This window comes from Telopea speciosissima, chromosome 8 (genome assembly GCF_018873765.1).
Source record: "Telopea speciosissima isolate NSW1024214 ecotype Mountain lineage chromosome 8, Tspe_v1, whole genome shotgun sequence".
Lineage (NCBI taxonomy): Eukaryota > Viridiplantae > Streptophyta > Magnoliopsida > Proteales > Proteaceae > Telopea > Telopea speciosissima.
The window spans coordinates 6,697,089-6,718,915 of NC_057923.1; the positions used below are offsets into that span (position 1 = coordinate 6,697,089).

General features: G+C 40.1%; 1 pseudogene; it reads right to left on the reverse strand.

The window, feature by feature from the left end:
• Positions 1-3,332: 3,332 nt before the first annotated feature.
• Positions 3,333-6,223, reverse strand: LOC122671205 (annotated as a pseudogene).
• Positions 6,224-21,827: the final 15,604 nt, after the last annotated feature.

The window sequence follows — 21,827 nt, forward strand, 5'->3', positions numbered from 1 at the left end:
CCATAAGGGGTCAAAATGTAAGGTGAAAAAACCAAGGGGAGGAACGTGTAATTGGGGCAAAGTACAGGGGAGGGGAACGTAATTTTCTCATATATTATTGAATTTGGCAATTACGGAGTAGATAATAAGTGAAATCGCGGAGGTTGGGCACGCCGCTAGCTTTGGTGGAGCCAGCAGCTCCAACCATTAATAGTGTGAGACACACATGGGCATGGACGTCTTTTCCATTGGATGGGGAGAGAGTGACACACGTCTGGGACTGGAGAGCTGGCGGTGTGTACAGAGTGAAGAATAATTCTATTTACACATAGGCCCTCCTCCCCGTTATATAGCCTCTAAAAAGGAGATCGTGATCTTCTATGGCGTGCTGCCCATAGCGGCTTGTACGGCCAGATAGAGCGTCACGCGCAATGTCCGCCATACCCCGGCCCGAGCAGGGGTAAGGCGGACATTGCGCACAATGCTCTACCTGAGTCGCACAGGCCGCTCTGGGCAACGCACCGTAGAGGATCTGTATTGGTAAAAAGGACTCTCTCCTTCAATCCAGATCTTCTACGGTGCGCTGCCCGTAGAGGCCTGAGCGGCGCACAAACAGGGCATGGCACAATGACCGCCTTACCCCTACCCAAGCACCTTGCCCGAGCGGGGGTAAGGCAATTATTGCACTACACCTTATTTGTGCACTGCTCAGGCCGCTATGGACAGCGCGCCGTAAAAGATCAAGATCCCTCTCTCCTTTAGGGTGTGGTTAATTGGTCAATTTGGACGGGCTGGTAATGGGCCAAATCGAAACCAAACTACTAGACCAAAGTTTGGATTCGATCCAGTTCAATTCGATCATTAATGAGGTTGATTTAACGGGCTCTTAGTTGCGTAGGTGGTGCATTTTCCACGCAATCAGTATATTTTTTACTATCGGATCAGTACTATCCATTTATGACCGTTGATATAATTAAATCAATAAAAATTAATTTAATTAAGGCATGATTCTCTCTTTGAAAGAGAAAATCCATCCACTTATTTTTTTCCTTTCTTTCTTATTCCCTATTTATTTTCATCTTAATCTACTTAATCCCACACCCTAATCTACTTAATCCCACACCCTTTCCTGCAAATTTATCCCACCCATTCCTCCATCCATGGCAGCAACTTCACATTCCAGTTGCAACTTATTTGGTTTATCGAGTTAAACTTCAGTCTTAAGAATTGATTTACAGTGTCCTGTTCCCTGCCCGGTACAGTGGTCCAGTTCCACTCATAGGGACCAATAATGACAATCTAACCCCTGCCTGAGGGAGGTTAAAACGTCATTTTCGCCTTTCTATGAGTGGAATTGGACCATTGTACTGGGCAGGGCACAAGACATGAAAAAAATTCGTTAGCTCACCAGCCAGCTTATGGACATATGAGCCACAATTCATCACATACACATGCTTAACTTCAATATTTCAAATAAGACAGTATTTGAAATAGATACTTATCACACAAATTTGAATCGTTATCCTCTTCTGTTACTACACGGTGCGGCGCAGGAGAGGCCATGTGGCACAGTGAGCCCCACATGGTGCACATGGCCTCTGCAGCCGCCGCACGATGTAGTACTGCACCGTGCAGTAATTGCATAGGATAAAAATTCCACAAATTTCAGCAATAACAGAAGGCGAGATTAGTTGAGGTTAAATCACTCCGAACATCAACTTACAGAACAAAGAATAAAGTTCAGATGCATAAATATTACTACCAAAGAAACAATTTGTGCACAAAAGGGGCTTCAAAGTGGCAAGCTAACAAGCTATATCGGTGGCAACTAGTAGTCATGATCCAGCATCTGTGCTAAGCACACGTAAATTCAGGGAACATGTTTGACCGTCTTTGAGATCCAAACTAAACTGCAGAATCCAGTTAGTATGGCAAAAAATTTGCACACTAAGCAATTCCTGATTTGACTTCATCTAGTTCGGAGGTGATGCAGCTCAAGAGGAGTGGCTTCAAAATAAACTAGAAAATAAAGAAAAATACAGGATAACAAGGGTCAGAGAGGACCACAAAACTCTGGGTCTCTTGAGACTCACTCAATATTAGACCACCTCAATCTCACAATGGGGCTCACCATGGCGCACCCACAAGTTCCAAAAAGACAAATTATCAACTCTACCTTCTAAGCCAAAAGATACATATATATATAAGGGAGGGGGAAGAGCCATTGGAAATGAACCGCTAGAATATAGCCATTGGAAATGTCTTGGAAAGAGTGCATTTGCAAAAAAAGAGCTGTTACTTAAGAAATACGCTGGAACAAAGGGAGGAAGTGAAGTGGAAATTAAATGTTCATCATCATAATTACATCATTCTTCGTCGCTTTGAAAAAACTCATCATCGAGTTTGAAACGGCGACTAGAGTGGCAATTCGATCATCGACCATAATGTCCATTGTCGATTGTGCTTTTGATTTTGAATCGATTTTGTAAACTTGCTAGCTACAAGAATTGGAACTTGCTCTAATACTAAATTGATGCAGCTCAAAATGGGTGGATTCAAAATAAACTAAACAATAAAGAAAAAAATACAGGACAACAAGGGTTAGAGAGGACCAATTGACTTTGGGGTCTCTTGGAGACTCACTCACCATTAGAAGACTTCAAACTCAAAATGGGTCTCAAAATACCCACAAGTTCCAAAAAAAAAAAACAAATTATTAACTCTACCTTTTAAGCCAAAAGATACATATATACAAGGGAAGGGGCAGAGCTGTTGGAAGAGAACCGCTAGAATATAGCCGTTGGAAATGTCTTGGAAAGTGTGCATTTGAAAAAACGAGCCGATACTTGAGAAAGACGCTGGAAGGGAGGAAGTGTAGTGGGCATTAAATGATCATCATCATGATGACTACATGGGGGTAGTTTTCACTAGTCCCACAAATATTTGGCCTCTTGATGCATTAGAAGGTCCAACCAGACAAATCAGATATTTGGCTTCCATAGACTGGCTGTTTAGTGCCATAATCCCTTCCACTCATACAAGAAGATATACTGCCAAATAATGTTCCTTTTTGTGGTTAACTTGACTAGTCATTATATCCAGACGAATACACAATCCAATGATAATATTGATGTTCAAAAGGATTGTATTATCAATACATCTATTGTTGTTATTTGATGATATCAAGTATTCATGTAGCGTAGAAAACACCATAGTTGTCACGGCGTCTAGGCGACCCAAGGCGTTGGAGAGGGTCCAAAATCAAGGCAACACCAACAAGGCGTCCAAGGCGACGCCTTGACAACTATGGTTGACACACTAGATTAACTTAAGCAAACAGATTAGAAGCAAAGTTAGAGAGGAAAATAAAAAATATATATACTGAAATGAATAGTTGAGTTGCAAACAATTAACTTTCTTCGGTGGGAGCGTTCTACCCAATGAACAATTCCACCATCCAGTCCATTAAAAGCATGGTCAGAAGGATGCAAAGCCCAATTCATCTTGAAACCAGAAATCAAGCGTTCCTCCTGCTTCTTGTATCCTTCAATAAAATCCGCCAGCATCACTGCAGTTACCTCCCATGGCAGCCTGATATGAAGCAACATTACTATTAGACATGCTTAGTGTTGCTCCCTTGAATGCTTCTACAGATATTCAACTTATCAGAATTGAAGAAAGGCACAAAATGATCAAAACTTCCTCCAGTTCAGATAAAAGAGATATTTAATGGAAACTGGAACATACCCTAAACATCTGGCTCCAATCCCTAAACCAATTGCTGTTGTCCCAGTACCAGCATCCACAACCAGTTTTATGGGCGGGCTGTTCTCTCCCAAATAAATGAGTTTGGGAGAGGTACTCCACAAGGCGAATGGCACCTGAAAGAGGAAATATTTACGAGTCATAAATGTAGAAATGAAAGGTTACTTTACTTCATCAACAAACTAACTCCGGTCCATAAAACAAAATGACACTAGGTTGGGCAATAACATGAGTTTGAATGATGACAATGAAACAACAAAATAATGTTTACAAAATTGATCATGCTGAAAAACACAAACATAAATGGCATAACTAGGATAGGACTCACTAATCAATATGTCCATGGAGGAGATTTCACAGTAAACCAATTTCTGTCAGATGATTATTTCCAAATATTCTCCAACTCTCCAAAAGAATGTGTGATGGATTACAGAATGAAAAGATGAGAGGGTTATAATAATTCGGTGGGCTTCATTGTTTGCAATGGTATCTCTTACTTGGGTTCCATACAGATGCCTGGTTTCTATGCACTACATTGTGGCATTTCAGCATATAAGACATATCATCAGATTAAACCTAGGTGCAGAAGAGTAGAGGGACAAGGGCTGGATATGCATGTCATATCATAAATGCCACATGGAAGATATACACCATTACACCCTTAAATACATTTATACATACAGGAAAATAAGATCATCAAGATACCAAGAAACAATCCTACCTAATAATCCAAAGGCATCCCGTGCACCTTCATTAATTATAATAACTTTTCTAGGATATTTTCCAGCTCCACATGACATGATGTAACAGTGCTTCTCAAAGCATCTACTTGTGCAAAGGTTACTTCCTCACAGTTCCAAGAAGCAAAAGATTTCTTGAGTAAATCAGCTAATCGTATCACAGAACCACCACCTGCGACAAAATCAGCATGCATTTCCAGCATTTCTGCTCTGTTTGCATATATTGATCTTGGAATGTAAGTTACATTTCCATACATAGTGGATATCAGGTTGTAGCCTGTCAAAACCTCAGGTTGTTCTCCTCGTAGAAGTAAATGTGACTTCAGTCCTCTCTCTCCACAAAAAAACTGCTACACAACATGCAAAGTTAATCTTCTTAGCGATACAAGTCTCATTGTACTGAGGAAATAAAGGCTGCATGACTGAAAACAGGATATGGTGACTCCCTACCGACCCGGCCGCTGTGTGTGCACTCTGGCAACCTCCACATGTGACCTAAGAAATGTCCCAAGAGGAAGTTATTTGGGCTTGGACATTCCTAAACCAATATGGGACACCATGGGAATAATATCATTTGTCTCCCAAAAGAAAGAAATCTTTACATTTAAAACACATGTGGAGTGGTGTGATTTATCCATAAGTTACAAAGAAAGAAACAAAGAAACAAAGAAAGCCAAAGGGGGGATTTTAGGGGTTCATGGAGTGAATATGAACAAAACAAAGAAGGTGAGAAAGGTCAGAATTAATGTTAATGACTTGTCTTTGAGAAAACTCAAAAAGTGAAATAAACAAGAAAACTCAATAATATCATTTGTCTCTCTTCCCAAAAGAAAGAAATCTTTTACATTTAAAACACATATGGAGTGGTGTGATTGATGTATCCATAAGTTACAAAGAAAGAAAGAAAGAAACAGAGAAAGCCAAAGGGGGGATTTAAGGGGTTCATGGAGTGAATATGAACAAAACAGAGAAGGTGAGAAAGGTCAGAATTAATGTTGACTTGTCTTTGAGAAAACTCAAAAAGAAAAATAAACAAGAAAACACAATTTCAAGTCTTTTATTTTTCAAAAGGAAAAAAAATCTAGGAAGCATGGGTTGAGGATTAAAGGTGGAAAAACATGTGAGAGAACCAGCTCCCTTTTAGCATATAAACTATTAACATGAGATTCCCCGTATCTTGCCTAGAGTAAAGCAGCAGAGAATATAACTATAGTCATCCAAATTAGCAATATGTACAATGTTAGAGATCTCAGGGTGAAATGGTCCAAACTTAACTGAATGTGTCACACATTTACCTTTAAAAGATCAGACTTTTAAAAGGGACGGAAGAGGACATTCACAGACTACTTGGAATTGAGAGGGGATGGAATCTATATCCTGACCCATAAATGAGTAATCTGGGAAATTTGAGTGCCAAGGGAATAGCAACTCACCACATCAGTAACCAAAAGATGCTCCAAAATCGGAAGCAAGCCATCCAGTTTTCTCGCTTTATTACCATTCACCAAAGGATGCAACAAATCGTCCCTCACAACATAAAAGGATAGTGCTTGCTTGTTCTTCTCCATCATGTCACCTAAAGATGGTTGTGTATTGTTTGAAAATGTAAACCTGACAGATGCCCTTCCTCTATGCTGTAATTGCATCTCAGACAGTGTTATTTGGTGGATTTTTGTATCTGGACTAAGCAATGCCCATCTTCTAGCAAGCAACTCTGACATAAAGGATTTACCACAATGCTTTGTGATGCAGCTCCAAGTAGGAAGAAGAAGAAGAAGAAGAAGAAGTCCTGAACTTAGGGCTTGATTAGGGAGCCATAGATTAGGATTATTATTTTTCCATACTTAGTTTATTTTCCTGCTTTTAGATTGAACCGGTTTAGAATTGGTTGCATCCAATTCGTTCAATTGGTCTAATTTAAGTGAAGTGTTCCTATTGGTTAATAGGTCCTTATATCCTATTGGCTAGTATGGAATCTTCTTTTAAATTAGTGGTTTTAAGTTAGATATCTTTTAACTTAAGTTAGTAGGGTTAAATAGGTCATTTCCTGTTTTAAATTATTAGCTTTAGATTTAAACCTCTTCCCTTCCACGATTTTTGAAGGAGAAGACTTTAATTTGTACTAGGACTTGGCATAAAGCCATGTTATAAATATAGAAATCATGGAGGGCTCCCCCACATTGAATTTGAATTAAAAAAAAGATTTTTGCTGCTGTCGGCTGTTGTTGCTGTCGGCTGTTGCTGCTGCTGTTCCTGCTCTTTGTGAGTGATATCCTTGTGGATCTCAAGGTGGATAGGGTGGATGGATTCCTGCGATTCCTTGCATCGAGACGATCGGGAGGCTCTTTCAATTGTCAAGCTGCTGCCAGTGGATTCCTGTGGTGAGTTTGAAGTTTAATTCTGTTTTTCCATTCATCCTCCCCCCCCCCATTCGACCCCCCTTTATTTTCTGTTTTAATTTCATAAACCCTAGGACATCTTAATTCTGTCCAGACTGTTCCCTCATCAGAATCCTCTCATACTTTGACCACACTCCTCCTCAACACCCCCTATACTCGATCCAAACTGCTGCCCCTGCCCATCATTCAAACCCTAAAATCCCTTCATCCCCCATAAACCCAAAAAACCCTAAATTTCTGTTTAGGTATAACCAACCATCAGAATTGGCCAATATTCTGATCGAACCTTCCCCTCACAGTCCCCTACATCTGATCCAAAACCCTGCCCTAAACTCCCCTTAGAAACCCTAATTCCAGCCTTGAATCTGAAACCTAAAACCCTAACCCTAACCCAAAATCTGCAGAATTTTAAAACCTAACCAAATCCTATTTTCTATACACCGAAATAACCCCTTAAACCTGCATATTAAAACCATATAAGACCCATTCCCAAATTCCCATCCTAAACCCTAGAGTTAACCTAAAACCTAGGCTGTCCAGAAGCAAAGATTGCTCTGGTGAAACATGGGCTGTTGAAAAAGGGTTCAGATGCAAAGTCAGCAACTTTTAAGATTCCTAGTTCTGAACAGTTGACTACCAAACGAGTGGATCCCTCCAAACTTGAGGTAAGTACTCTCTCTCTCTCTCTCTCTCTCTCTCTCTCTCTATATATATATATATATATATATATATATATATATATATATATATATATACATGCTGTAAGAACCATAGATTCTGAAAAATCCAAAATTCCCCGATAGGGGTGGTTTCAGCTCTTGAAGCGCGAACCGGATCTCGCCAGTGAACCCTAAAGCAAGAACCCAAATTCCTCCTAAGAGGGTAAACGGGTCAATAGGAGCCGCCACCTAGAAAAGGATCTAGGACCCATAAATGTTCCCACTGGGGGAAAGACCAATGACTCAATGGATACAGGCTGAGGTCCACCCAAATCATTGGGTAAGTGTCAAATTACGAACTAGGAAGGTGTTAGGCACCCAGTCCGCCCGGCCCAGAGCCGGTCATCCTTCTTTTGACCATTTGCTTGGACAAATCTTGTTTGCAATCCTAAAACTAATCATTCTAAATCTAAGTCATCCTAAAACTAGGTGCCTAAGACTAGGTATCTATGTACAGATTCACAACCTAAACCAAATTCCTAAATTACCCCAAGCTAGGGTATAATATCAATGCACAGTATAGGGGTAATTCTTTAAACTAAGCTAATTACACTAAAACATATTGAGAATACACTAAGCATGGAACATGGAACATGGAACTGGAACACAGGGCATGGAGCACGTATAAAACAAAGGCATCTAGTTATAACACAAATTCAATAAGCATGTATGGATGACAATTCCACAACATTCCTGGGCTAGATGACGGGCTAGCCCAACTCCCCGTCCTAGAGATCGTGCATCTACGTCCCAAGGGATCCCCAAATCAAACGTATTTCAACTCGGGCCACTGGTGGGCACTCTCACTCCTCACACACTCTAAATCCATGGTTGGTCGATGGGCCAATGCTTGGACGCCCACGACCCAATCGATTCCTAAACATGGTCTCAAATGATCCGAATTGGGGTGGGGGACCAACATGAGAACCATGCCGAAAGACCGAAATTTAAAATCCTGATACAAGTCATAGTCTCATTGTTTTTTAGGCGTGATGTCGAGATCACGAGAAACCCTTTATTCTACCCAAAACCCTTTTTTGAAAATCATTTGGAAACCCAACAGCCCCGATTCGAGGTTGAATGAATTGGGGAAGAATAATTTTTTAATCCTAAATTATAAACTAAACGCACTCATAGGCCTAAACAATGGGCCCAAATTCTCCACTCAAACCAAACTTGTTGAAGGGTCAAAACCCAAACCGGAGCCGGCATCAAATGGACCCAAACCATTATGGGCCACCCACCGATCCACATGGAATATACCCTTGAGTGGTGCATGCCCATTTACAATGGGCCGAACCAGATCCGATGTTAACTATTTTAAGATTTGAACTTCGAAAGGGACCTAGGAAGTCCGAATCATATTAACAAAATTACTTGGTCAGAAAACTTTTCAATTTTAAAGTCTAAAATCCATTGAAAAACATAAAGATAAATTGGTCCAGCCCATGGGCCCAAGTCCAACAAAACCCAAATCAGAAACATAAAGAACTAAAATCATGTAACAAATTCAAATGCAAAAGCCCATTGAATCATGGACCCATGTCCTGCATTGTCTACCTGCCTCAATACAGTTACTCGGGTTCAAGGTCTGGGTTGGACCCATTTTATCCTCTAATCCTTGATCCAAGTAGTAAAGAAATGTTGACAGAATTTTAAAGTCCTTTTACACCCATGGATTCATACTGTTTCGGTTATACCAAAACACACAAAGAAATTCAGAAACCAAAGGGAGATGGTCCAACATCAAATATTGCAAAACACGGAATCAAAGCATTCAGATTAAATATAAGATGGGCAGAATAATAGAGGGAAAGGAGGCATGGCAACATCTTACATTTTAATCAAACAGGAATCACAACTTGCATTTGACATTGAATAGACAAAATAACACTATAACAGAGAGATTGGGGCAAGATAGCACAGCAAACAATAACATTTTATGGATTCAGGAATGGGCAAAAACAAAGAAAATGAAGCAGGGAAATGAGGCAGATTACACATGTGAATCAAACTAAAACAGAACAAATAAAATGAGGATGAGAAATATACATGAGGGTCTTCTTGAAGCTCCACGATGCAATCGGCAGTGGGTTTTGGGAGCAAAAGATAAGACAACTTATTACAGATTGGGGATCTAAAGAAGGGAAGGGGTTTGATTACAATCCAACATGAACAAAATAAAAATCCAAACAGAAATGAAAATGAGAGTTCAAGTAATGCTAGTAGGATCACTTGAACTACAGCAACCCTCCACGAACTTGATTGGTGCTGCACCTCCTCGTTACCGCTCCACCACCACTGCCGTTCTCACAAATTTGAGAATAAATTGTAGAGGAAAAAGAGCGGTTAGAGAAATGAATGGATTGAGAAAGAAGGGACAGAAATAGGTTTTGGTTATAGGTTTAACGTACGGGTTTTAGGAAGTGGGAGGGTTGAGGTGATGTTGTAATTCTGGTTAATGGAGGGAGATAAAATAAAAATGAAGAAATGGGTTTCAGAGATGGGATTTTGTAATAGAAATGGGAGATGAAATGGAAATGGATGGGTTACAGGAATGGTGATGAGTTTCAATCGAGTGGGCAAATAATCATCTTCACATTACCCTATCTCTCTGTATCTCTTTCATATACGAAACAGAACAGCTACTTATTTCTCTGTTTGTATCTCTTTCATACGCCAAGAACTAGGTTTAGTTCAAATTCATTTGTTGAAACCATTTTGTTCCCACCAAAGGTACCGTTTTCTTTGTTTTCAAATAGTGATGGTGGAGAAAGTCTTGATTTTGTTTCATTATTCTTCTGTTCCTTGTAACCCGTTAGTTACCATGGACCAAAGACTGGAGTGTGCTCCTGTTTAATAGAAGTTGTTAGTCTTTTCTCCCATCCTTCTATTGCCGGAATTTCAGTGATCGGAATTTCAGTGATCGGAGAGAGAAGTTGGAGCTTTAGATTTCACATGGGGATGAAGCTAACATAGAGGAGCTTCAGATTTCACATGGGGATGAAGCTAACATAGAAGAGCTCCAGATTTCACATGGACAGATTCTATTGAATAGAGATTGAGCTTCATCGCATCGCCTGCAACTCCTCCAACGGTCTTCTTTGCCAACGGTCAGGTGTACAGGGATTGATTTCTAAGGTTAAAGATGATATAAGGATATAACTGTAAATTCCACTTTGTAATTTTTCATTAAACATATACAAGGGTATTTTTGGAATATAAAATACTGACATCATCACTTAACTGTGGTCTATAATGGAACGAATATTCCATCCATTATATGGGTCTGTAAGTAAGGTTTTAGTTCTTGGGGGGGGGGGGGGGGTTACATGATAGGTCAACAAACTTCAGTGGGGTCTACTAGATGTTTGCTCCTCTTTTTTTGTTTTTTTTCTGTTTTACCCTCCCTCTTGATTTTAGAAATTGCTTTCTTTTTATTTCTTGTCTTTTTTGGTTTCCCAATTTGCCCCTGCTAGATTAAACCCTCAATGGGTTTGACCCAGTAGACCTTCATGGGCCGGGACCTAAGCAATCTAGTTTATTTTATTTTATTATTATTATTTATTATCATTTATTCTTTAGTTTCTGAGACAGAGATTGCCGGTACTCCATGTATCGTCATCGCCAGGGGGGTGACAAAAATCAGGTGTCTACACATGGGTAGTGGTGGAGACAACTGGTTCCATTTGATAGAGGATCTAATGCCCATTTCGCCAGTCAAATTTCAATCCAAAATGAATATGCATTGTTGTTCAAAATGGGTTCCAATCTATATAAAATAGGCCACAAAGTTTGGTGGACAAGTGTATCTTTGTGACTTTTATTGTGGACACACTTTGTACCCACATGACATGGTCATCTTGGGTTGAAATTTAACTAGTGAGATGGGTGCTGCGTCGGTGAATTTGATCAAGTTCACCCGCCTTTACAATCCTTATCATTCTGGTTTGCCTGACCACGTAGAAGAATCCGCTTATCCGAGGAACAAACCCTGATCCAGTACCAATCCTAAACCGTGTTCCCTTCTGCTTCGATTCCATTCGTTTTTCTCTTGAGGCATATCAATCAACTTCTGGCATTTCTTTTCTGATATACTTGCTTGTGCTCCCACTTTGAAAATTTTTCTTGTCACTCAGGATATTCTACTTGCATCTTTGCTTTGGTTATTTGGTTGTAACGAGGGTGGGGAAGTTGGATATGTAATCTTTTTCCTATATATGTCCCTTGTCGATACGAATCGGCTTGAATCAGTCCGATCCAACTATTTTTAAGTTATTTATAATGTAAAAGAATTGATTTAGGAAACGACCCATGATTCAAGGTGAATTTAAAAAAAAAAAAAAAAAAAAAAAAAAGAATCGGACGATTGGGATCCGATTCGGCCAATCGGGTTTTGATCCTAACAATAACACTTAGAAACGGTGGAAATCAGGATCAATGTCAGCAGATTTCGATCTGAATCTGCGTTTCAGGCTTACCGTTTTATGATTCCTACGATTTTGATCCTAACAACTACACTTATAACCTTTTTTTGTTTATAGAAATACACATGCAAGTCTTACTTTACTTTGTAAATATATAAAACCGCGTAGGAGATTAGAAATTCATTTTGCTATATCCTAGCTGGCCTGGCCGAGTTCCGAGTTCCGAGTTACAAGGGATTGTTGAACTTGAAAACAAAAAAAAAACAAAAAAACAAAATCCCTAACCGGGATCATAGATAGATAGATAGGGATTTTAAATCCGATAGATATGCCTCTCCTCTATTTTTTTCTCCTATTATTACTCAACCGCACAACTCTCCCTCTACATCAACCTTCTGATTTCTTTCTCCCTGACCTCTCGTTCTCATATCTCCAGATTTCTCCTATTTTTTTTGTTCTCCTCTCGTGGAAAACTGCTATTAAGGGACAGTGGGTCTATTTTGGAGTGATAATGACAGCTCTATGGAAAACTGCTATTAAGGGACAGTGGGTCTATTTTCCACAAAATTTGGACCATATATGATTTAATTGCCATGTGTTGGATATCGACTTTTAAAGTAGGTGTGTAGGAAAGATTCCTACCATAGGCATGTATGAACTGCGTTGAGCTCTTCTATAGCGTGACATGGAGTGTAGCGCACCATCTGACGGTCCACAGTGCTTGGGCATGCAGCCCAACACCCCGCCTATGCTCAGGCAGGGGTAAAGCGATTATTGCACCGCGCCTCATTAGGAGGCTGTTACGACTGCTATGGGCAGGCAGGCCGTAGACGATCCATTTTCGTATTTTTCTCTTAACTTTTTTTTTTTTGTTTTATTTAAGTACAAAATCTTTGAGGGGAGAGTCCCATATGCTTTAAAATTCTTTGTAGGACCCAGTCTTACTTTACCTTGCTTGTAAATATAAAACCACGTAGGAGATTAGAAATTCAGTTTCCTATCCCTGCTGGCCTGCCCGAGTTCCAAGGGGTTGTTGAACTTCAAAAACCGGGATCATAGATCATAAATAGATAGATATGTTTCAACTGTTGAGCTGTCAAATTCATGAGTTGGCCGATTTCTCCTCTAGATTTTCTGGGATTGTTTTTTTTTTTTTTGTCTCCTCTCGTGCATGCACAGGAGTGCCTCTCTTCCATTTTTTTTCTCCTATTATTACTCAACCGCACAACTCTCCCTCTACAACAACCTTTAAAAGATTTCTTTCTCTCCTTCGTCCTGTATTTTTCACGCACAGTCTCCCCCTGACCTCTCTCGTTCTCATATCTCCAGATTTCTCCTATTTTTTTGGTTCTCTCCACTTGCATCCCCTCACTCTCGATCTCTCTCTGAGTCCCCCCCCCCCCCTGGCCCTATTTCTTTTCTACGTTCTTCTTCGGGCAATAGATCGATAGAGTAGAGAGTCCAACTCTACCTTCTACCTGATGGCCGGGACTGCTGCTTGCTTGATTATGCGTTGCTACGTAGCTTATTATTTAATGCTCCAAAACTCCTTGCAGCTCTGAACCGACGCCAGAGGAGACTTTGATTGCTTAGAAGGTGAGGCTGGCCATGGCCAATGCAAGAAAGAAAGAACAAGCTACGAGCATTTACCTTTTTATCAGCATCACCACTGGGCAATCAATGTCTCGGACGTCGGTTGGGAGCCACAAGCAGTTTTGGTAAAGCCGAAAGCCAGAGATCGATTATGAAGCTTCTGATGTCGTGGTACGTACTCCGGGAGGTATGTATGTCTTTCGGTATTTTTTGTTCCTTCTACAGTTTTTGCCTTACTCTTTTTATGGTTTGAGATCTAACTTAGGCATCGGAGAATCCTCCTCCGAAATCCATTCTGTTTGCTTTGCTTTCTGGTTCTATTGTGCACAGGATCGAATCAGACCAGACCGTGGAAGGAAGATCTCGACTACAACACCTCACATTGTAGATTTGATTCTCTCTCATTCTCTTGTTGTGCTTCCTGTGATCATCGACTTTTAATGCTTAACAAGGTATTTAATTAAGAACAAAATTGGATAAAAAGAGAGCCATGGTTTCGCTCTTTAATTAGCGCGCTACTTACAATTACATTGGTGGGGGGGGGGGGGGGCTTTTAGTATTTGCGTATGATCGATCGTGTGGACAAGTTTACACTATCATCATCCATTCATTTGGTAAGCTAGCACCACCTTCAAAGCATAAGTATTCCACCATGTGATTGCATCGTGTGGCACAATTGCTTGTGTAAGTTCACGCCCTCTTAGGGCTTCTTTGGTATGTTTTTTATTTTAATAATTAGCCTATTTAATTTGAACTAGACTTTTATTACAATGTTTGTTTTTAGGGATTTTATTGTATTTAATTTATTTTTTTTGGGCAGGGGTTTTTTTTTTTGGGGGGGGGGGGGAGAAGGGAGGGGGAACAAAAGGGTGTGAAAGTTATTAGACTTTCTTTAAAAATACCAGAATTAGGTTGTTTGATTGTAATGAGGGTGGGGAAGTTGGATTCTTAATCCTTTTCTTGTATATGTCTCTTGTTGCGGTCTGATCCAACTATTTTTAAGTTAATCTATAATGAAAAAGAATCGATTTAAGAATCGACCCATGATTCAAGGTGGATTATATAAAAAACAAAAAAAAAAAAACCAGGAGTCGGACATACGGGTCCAATTTGGCCAATCGGATTTCGATTCTTACAATAACGCTTAGAAACGATGGAAATCAGGATCAATGTCAACAGATTTCGATCTGAATCAGCAAGTTCTTTGCGTTTTGGGCTTACCGTTTTGTTATTGCTGCAGTTGGTTTTTTCAAATAAGAAAATTATTAATTTTTTTTCTATTTTCCCTTTACTTTTTCAAATTAGATTTTCTAGGTCAGAATCGATTTTCTCGATGGTTGGTTTTAAGTCTTAATGAATTCCTTATCCCAGCTGGCCTTACCTTGTAAAGATGAAACCGTATAGGAGATTTGAATTTCAGTTTCCTATCCCAGCCGCCTGCCCTGGCCTGGCCCAGTTCCTTATCCAAGGAGTTGTTGGACTTCTAAAATTCCTAAGTGAGATCATAGATATGTCACAAGTGTTGAGCTGTCCTAACCAAGCTTCAAATATAACAATTGTTGAAACCATAGTTAGCAAAATAGGGAACGACCTAAAACAAAAAATAAAAGAGGATGGTACGGATTTTAAATGATAAAAAACAAAATAAATCCTCTGCAGAGCATTGACGGTGCATTGCGGTGCGACCTTACGATCTTGACACGTGGATGGTGTGACATCCAATGGTTCGAGCTCAATTGCACTTTATTTTATTTTTCGAGTTTGGCACCGTTGGATATCGCATCATCCACACCACAGTGCATCCCGTAAAAAAACTGCAAACGAATAAATAAAAGGGTTTTTTACAATTGTCATCCCAAAAACTTTAATATTTATTAGTACCCTCAAAAAACTTTTAAACAACTGTTAGCATCCCCTGTAGGCTGTAGCATACTAATCACTAAGTGACCCCCATCGGTACAGACCCGTAACGGAGGGGATTAATAGTGATATTGTGTCGTTGTCACGGATTTTCTAGGACCAAAATGCCATTTTGAGATGATTATTGTAAAAAACCCTAAAATAAATTTTTAATGGCAACCACCCCATCACCGTCCCTTCTCCTCCTCCCCCTCCTTTCTCCTGCTTCTTCTTCCTCCTCTGCTTCTATCTCCATCAAATTTAGGGGTGAATCATGTTTTTCCCCAAAACAGGGGCTTCACTTATGTCTTCTTACTGCAAGCCCACGCTTCCCTCTCTCTCTCTCCCTCTCTGTGTGTGCGTGTGTGTGCGTCCTGGATCACTGAGCAAACAATTCAATTCTCTGTACAAAATCTGTTTTCTATTGCAAGGTTGTCTTTGGATACATGCTTTAACTGCACCTTTCTTCAGGTCATGCCTTGTTATCTTCCTTATCCTATAAGGAGTTCTCCCTTGTTCTGTACCATTTGATGGATTAGATAATTTTTCCACAATATGCTGTGGTTTTGCATTAACAGTGTACTTACTATTGACTAAGTAGTTATTAAAAACTGTATACATTTTATTGTTTCTAGCACTTTGTGTTTACCTGCTCCGACTGTCATCTGTTTCCCCATTTAGCGGTGTACAAAGGATTTGAACAGTTGGATATAAGAACCCCACAATTGTGATGCTAAAAAGATTAGTAAGGTCTCTTACCAAAAACCCCCCCCAAAAAAAAAAAAAAAAAAAAAAAAAAGGATTAGTAAAGTCAAAGACAATCAAATCATCTAGCTCTCCAACTTGATTGTTAATTATTGAGGTTGTTCTTTCTGTATCAGTATGCATTATTTAATCCTTTAAGAATATCAAGTTTTCACCAAATCATAAGTTGTCTCTGCTTCAACCTTTCTAATACCGTTCTTAGCTTTGGAATTTCGTTGTTCACATTTTATTGGAGGATTAATGTGCTTTTTTTGTTTCTTCAATTCTCACAGCCCTAGATCAAGCAGGTCTTGCCACCACAGTCAAAGGCAGGTAAAGCCGTGGTCATCCTCTCAATTGCACTGTCCCTACTTGACTCAAGTACATCTAACACAGGAGACAAAAATGACTATCCTACCCCTTGCCCGAACACACTTCCCAGGACTGCCCGAGGTGGGATCCACCTCCCTCTATTAGAGATGTACTTGAGTCAAGTATGAGCAGTGTAACTGAGAGGATAAAAATTTGCCTCGTGGATAGATTAAATTCATGGAAATTGCAGGCCCATGACTTTGCCAATCATTTTTTGCTTTTCATGTTAATGTTTCGTGGTATATCTCTTTGGTAATTGATTCTTCAATATTTAATAAAGATCAGATAACATGTTGTTTGTTTGAAGCCGAGTACGTCGGTGGTGATGGTGTCATCGATCGGGGTGGTTGGGGTTGCAGAGGAGGAAGAAGAAAAAGGAAAAGAAGAAGGAGGAGGAGGAGGAGAAGGGACGGTGATGGGGTGGGTGCCATTAAAAGTTTATTTTGGGGGTTTTTACAATTACCACCCCAAAAGGGCATTTTGGTCTTAGAAAATCCGTGACAACGGTACAATATCACTACTAACCCCTTCCATTACGGGTCTGTAACGATAGGGGTCACTTAATGATTAGCATGCTACAAGAGAGGGTAACAGTTGTTTGAAAGTTTTTTTTGAAAAGGGGGTAATAGTAAATATTAAAATTTCTGAAATGGTAATTGTAAAAAACCCACGATAAAAAATAGAGATCACAAAAAAACAAATGATACGAGACTTCCCTAAATAAACTCTAGCATCTGCCTTGTAAAACTTCCATCTGCAATGCTAGGCATAAATGGCATGTCATGGTTGCAGTTGTGAGGTTTTTTCTTTTATATCGTCCAATTCAATTTCATTTGTACAAATGACAACAGAAAGGTGGTTTGAGCAATCGACAAAAGGAGCACAAGAAGGTAATGCCGCTTGCTGCAAAAACAGAGCCAAGGTCACACGACCCCGGGAAGTGAAAAAGAAACGATGCTCTGCCGGCAGAATTAGGGCACACCAAGGATCTGAAGTCTTCAAACTCTTCAGGTGATATGGAGAGCAGCATCTAAATCCTTAACAGATTCACCTCATAGATGCTGCCCTGAATGAGAGAGAAGAGCCGAGAGTGAGAAAGAAGAGAGAGCTGGAACCGTGGAGGGGAGGGGAGAAGAAAAAAGAAAAAAAACTGAGAAGGCTGTTTATTCGATCAGAATAGGCTCTGCTACCATGTAAACAGCTATGAAATCTGAATGCTTAAGTGATCAAAATAGATCACCCGGGCCCTTTATTTATACGAAACTGAATTACAATGAATCACAGTAGAAATAAAAATAAAACCCCAGTCCTAATCCTACTAGGAATTCCTAATACAACTAGGAATTCCAAAATAGGATTCGGCTGAAGGTAAAAAATAATAAAAAAGGAAAAATAAAGTAAAGACAATCACAGCACTACTAGGACTACAATCATAGCACCACTAGGACTAGTTACTCTAATCATGTAACTAGCCTATCTCAACAGGATCTTATTCCATTATTTTTTTGATCGATAGCATCATCAGTATGCCTGATTCAGACGTATCTACTGTATCCACTGGCCCATCTGTTACAGAAGGGAATCATCATGATTATCCCTCTTTTCCTGCCAGCCCAGTGAAGCTCGATGGCACCAATTATTTACTCTGGTCTACATCAGTCTTTCTCTCCATTGATTCAAGGGGCTATAAGGGCTATATATATGGGACTTCTGTTAAGCCAAGTGATGCTGGTTTATTACAAGATAAGTGGAGTTCAAATAACTCCTTGGTTATGTCCTTTCTTCTAAGTGCTATGACTCCATCCATTGCCCGTGGCTATGTACTGCTTGATACAGCTGCCAAAATTTGGAAGGCTGCTAAAGATACCTATTCCCAGGTAGGGAATGATGACAAGTTTATGATATTCAAAGAAAAATCCATGCAACCAAACAGGGTGAACTTACTTTGTCATAATACTACTCTGAACTCCGTAGTCTATGGCAAGAGCTTGATTACTATGATAACTTTCAACTTGATTGTCCTTCCGATATTACAAAATTTCAGCAAAGGGAGGATAAATTCAGAGTCTATACGTTTTTTACTGGACTTAATGTGGAATATGATCAGCTTCGGTCTCAAGTTTTGAATCGTTCCCCTTTTCCCAATTTGGAGCAAGCCTACTCTATGATACAGTTGGAGGATACTCGTCGTTCCACTATGTTACCACCCACACAGCCAGAGAGATCAGCTTTAATAACTTCTGCGGGTGGCTCTTCTAATACTAGTACACGTTCCTCGTCTGAGAAGGAACCTCTTAAATGTACCCATTGTGGAAAGGAACGACATACTGTGGATTTTTGTTGGAAATTGTATGGTCGGCCGTCTGATTCATCTGATGGTCGTGGTGGTGGTCGTGGTCGAGGCCGTGGTCGTGGTCGTGGTTGTGGTAATCGTGGTGGTGCACAGGCCAACCTTTCTGAAGCTACTGAAACAGCTCCTAATACCACTCTTTCTACAGAGGAACTTACTGTATTTCGTCGTATGATGACCAACTTTGGGTCTCTCACATCTCCATCTACATCTGCCTCTACCTCGACTGTGGTTCCCTCTTCTGAATCCAACCTTGTTTTCTCCCAACCAGGTATTCCTTTTGCTGGTCAGTGTGCTTCGGCATTATCTCATCCTTGGATAATCGATTCCGGAGCCACTGATCACATGACTGGTACATCCAATTTATTTTTTCATTATTCTCTTTCTTTAGGCAAAGATAAAATCAAAATAACCGATGGTTCTCTTTCCTCTGTATCGGGGAAGGGAGCCGTCCATTGCTCTCCTTCTTTATCCTTGTCCTCTATCTTGCATGTCCCTAAGTTAACTTCTAATTTGCTTTCTATCAGTAGTTTAACATCTGATCAATTGTAAAGCTATTTTTTATCCTTCCCATTGTGTCTTTCAGGACTTAGGGACAGGGAGAGCGATTGGAGTTGGTAAAATGCGTGGTGGACTTTATTTGCTTGACGATGATCTTATCTCTAGTACTGCTGCTGCCAAGTCTGGACTAGCTCTTACTGCTACTTCTGTTGACCATCATCTATCTGAATTACATCGTTGGCATCGTCGATTAGGACATCCACCTTTAAGAACATTAGCTAAAAATTTTCTTGGTTTATTTCAGCATTGTAATCCTCAAACTTTATTATGTGAGGCTTGTGTTTTTGAAAAACAAACTCGTTCTATTTATTCTAGTTCAAATAAAAGATGTTCCAAACCTTTTTCTATGATTCATTCTGATGTTTGGGGTCCCTCCCGCACATCCTCTATTTCTGGTTTTAAGTGGTTTGTCACATTTATTGATTGTCACACACGCACCACCTGGGTTTATCTAATGCGGCACAAAAGTGAAGTGTTTTCTTGTTTTAAGGTTTTTTATAGCATGGTTCAAACTCAATTTCAAGCCACCATTCAAACTCTTCGGAGTGACAATGGTCGTGAATATTTAGACGGGGCATTTCAATTATTTCTTGCTATTCAAGGAATCATTCATCAAACTAGTTGCGTTGACACTCCACCTCAAAATGGAGTGGCTGAACGCAAAAATAGACATCTTCTTGATGTCTCTCGCTCCATTATGTTTGAAATGCATGTTCCTTCTCATTTTGGGGGCGAGGCTGTTTTAACAGCCGCTTATCTTATTAATAGAATGCCCTCTCGGATCCTTGACTATAAATCTCCTCTTGATCTTTTAAAGGGGTCTTCTTCTTACATTATTCCTCCAAAGATTTTCGGGTGTGTTTGTTTTGTTCGAAACCACTATGCCCATGGTAAACTTGATCCTTGCGGTCTCCGCTGTATTTTTATTGGTTATTCTCCCACACAAAAAGGGTGTAAATGTTACCATCCTTCATCTCGTCGTGTTTTTGTTTCACTGGATGTTGTTTTTCATGAGGTTGTGGCTTTCTTTCCCTCTTTGGCACCTCTTCAGGGGGAGTCTACATCTACTCTAGAAGATGTGCCGATTACTATTCCTCCTCTCCATGAGCCCATTGATGATTATCATGTACCTTTAGAAGATGATGCTGTCCAGGGGGAGCAGCAGCAGGTTCAGCCAGAGAAAGACTTTAAGCAGCAGTATTATCAAAAGAAAAAGGGGTAACGACGGCCCACCACTGCAGTATTACCGAACCAAGAGTTGTCCTCTGAACCAAGACCGAATGAGACTTCCTCTGGTAATATTTCTGATCCTTTACATTCCTCTCCTTTGGACCCCTCTCCTATTATTTCTGATCCATCACGTGATCTACCCATTGCCCTTAGGAAAGGGAAAAGATCTTGTACGCAACATCCAATTTCTCAGGTTGTTTCGTATGAATCTTTGTCCCCCTCATTTCATGCTTTTGTTTCCTCTTTATCTTCTATTTCAATACCACAGACTTGGCAGGAGGCATTTGCAGATGCTAGGTGGAAAGAGGCCATGGTCGAAGAAATGCAAGCTCTTAAGAAGAATGGTACTTGGGATCTTGTTACTCTTCCACCACAAAAGAAGATTGTGGGCTGCAAGTGGGTCTTTGTAATTAAACAAAAAGCTGATGGAACTGTTGACCGTTTTAAAGCAAGGCTGGTTGCTCGCGGATTTACCCAAACATATGGGATAGATTATTTGGAGACTTTTGCGCCTGTTGCCAAAATGAACACTATCAGGGTTATTCTCTCTTGTGCTGTGAACCTTGGATGGAGTCTACAACAGCTTGGTGTTAAAAATGCCTTCCTTCATGGTGAATTAGAGGAGGAAGTATATATGGATGTTCCTCCTGGATTCTCCTTTGCTGCAACTCAAGGCAAGGTTTGTAAACTTAAGCGGGCTTTGTATGGTCTGAAACAGTCACCACGTGCATGGTTTGGTCGCTTTCAGATGGCAATGGTGACATTTGGTTATAAACAAAGCAATGCAAATCACACATTGTTCATCAAGAAGACGGACAACGTTATTACTCTTCTCATCGTATATGTTGATGATATAGTTGTAATTGGAAATAACCCTGCTGAAATTTCCAAGTTGAAGACTTATTTGGCCAAGGAATTCGAAATCAAGGATCTAGGCATGCTTCGCTATTTTCTAGGGATTGAAGTAGCCCATTCTTCTCAGGGGCTATTCTTATCTCAACGCAAGTATACTCTAGATCTTCTTTCAGAAACTGGCATGTTAGGCTGTT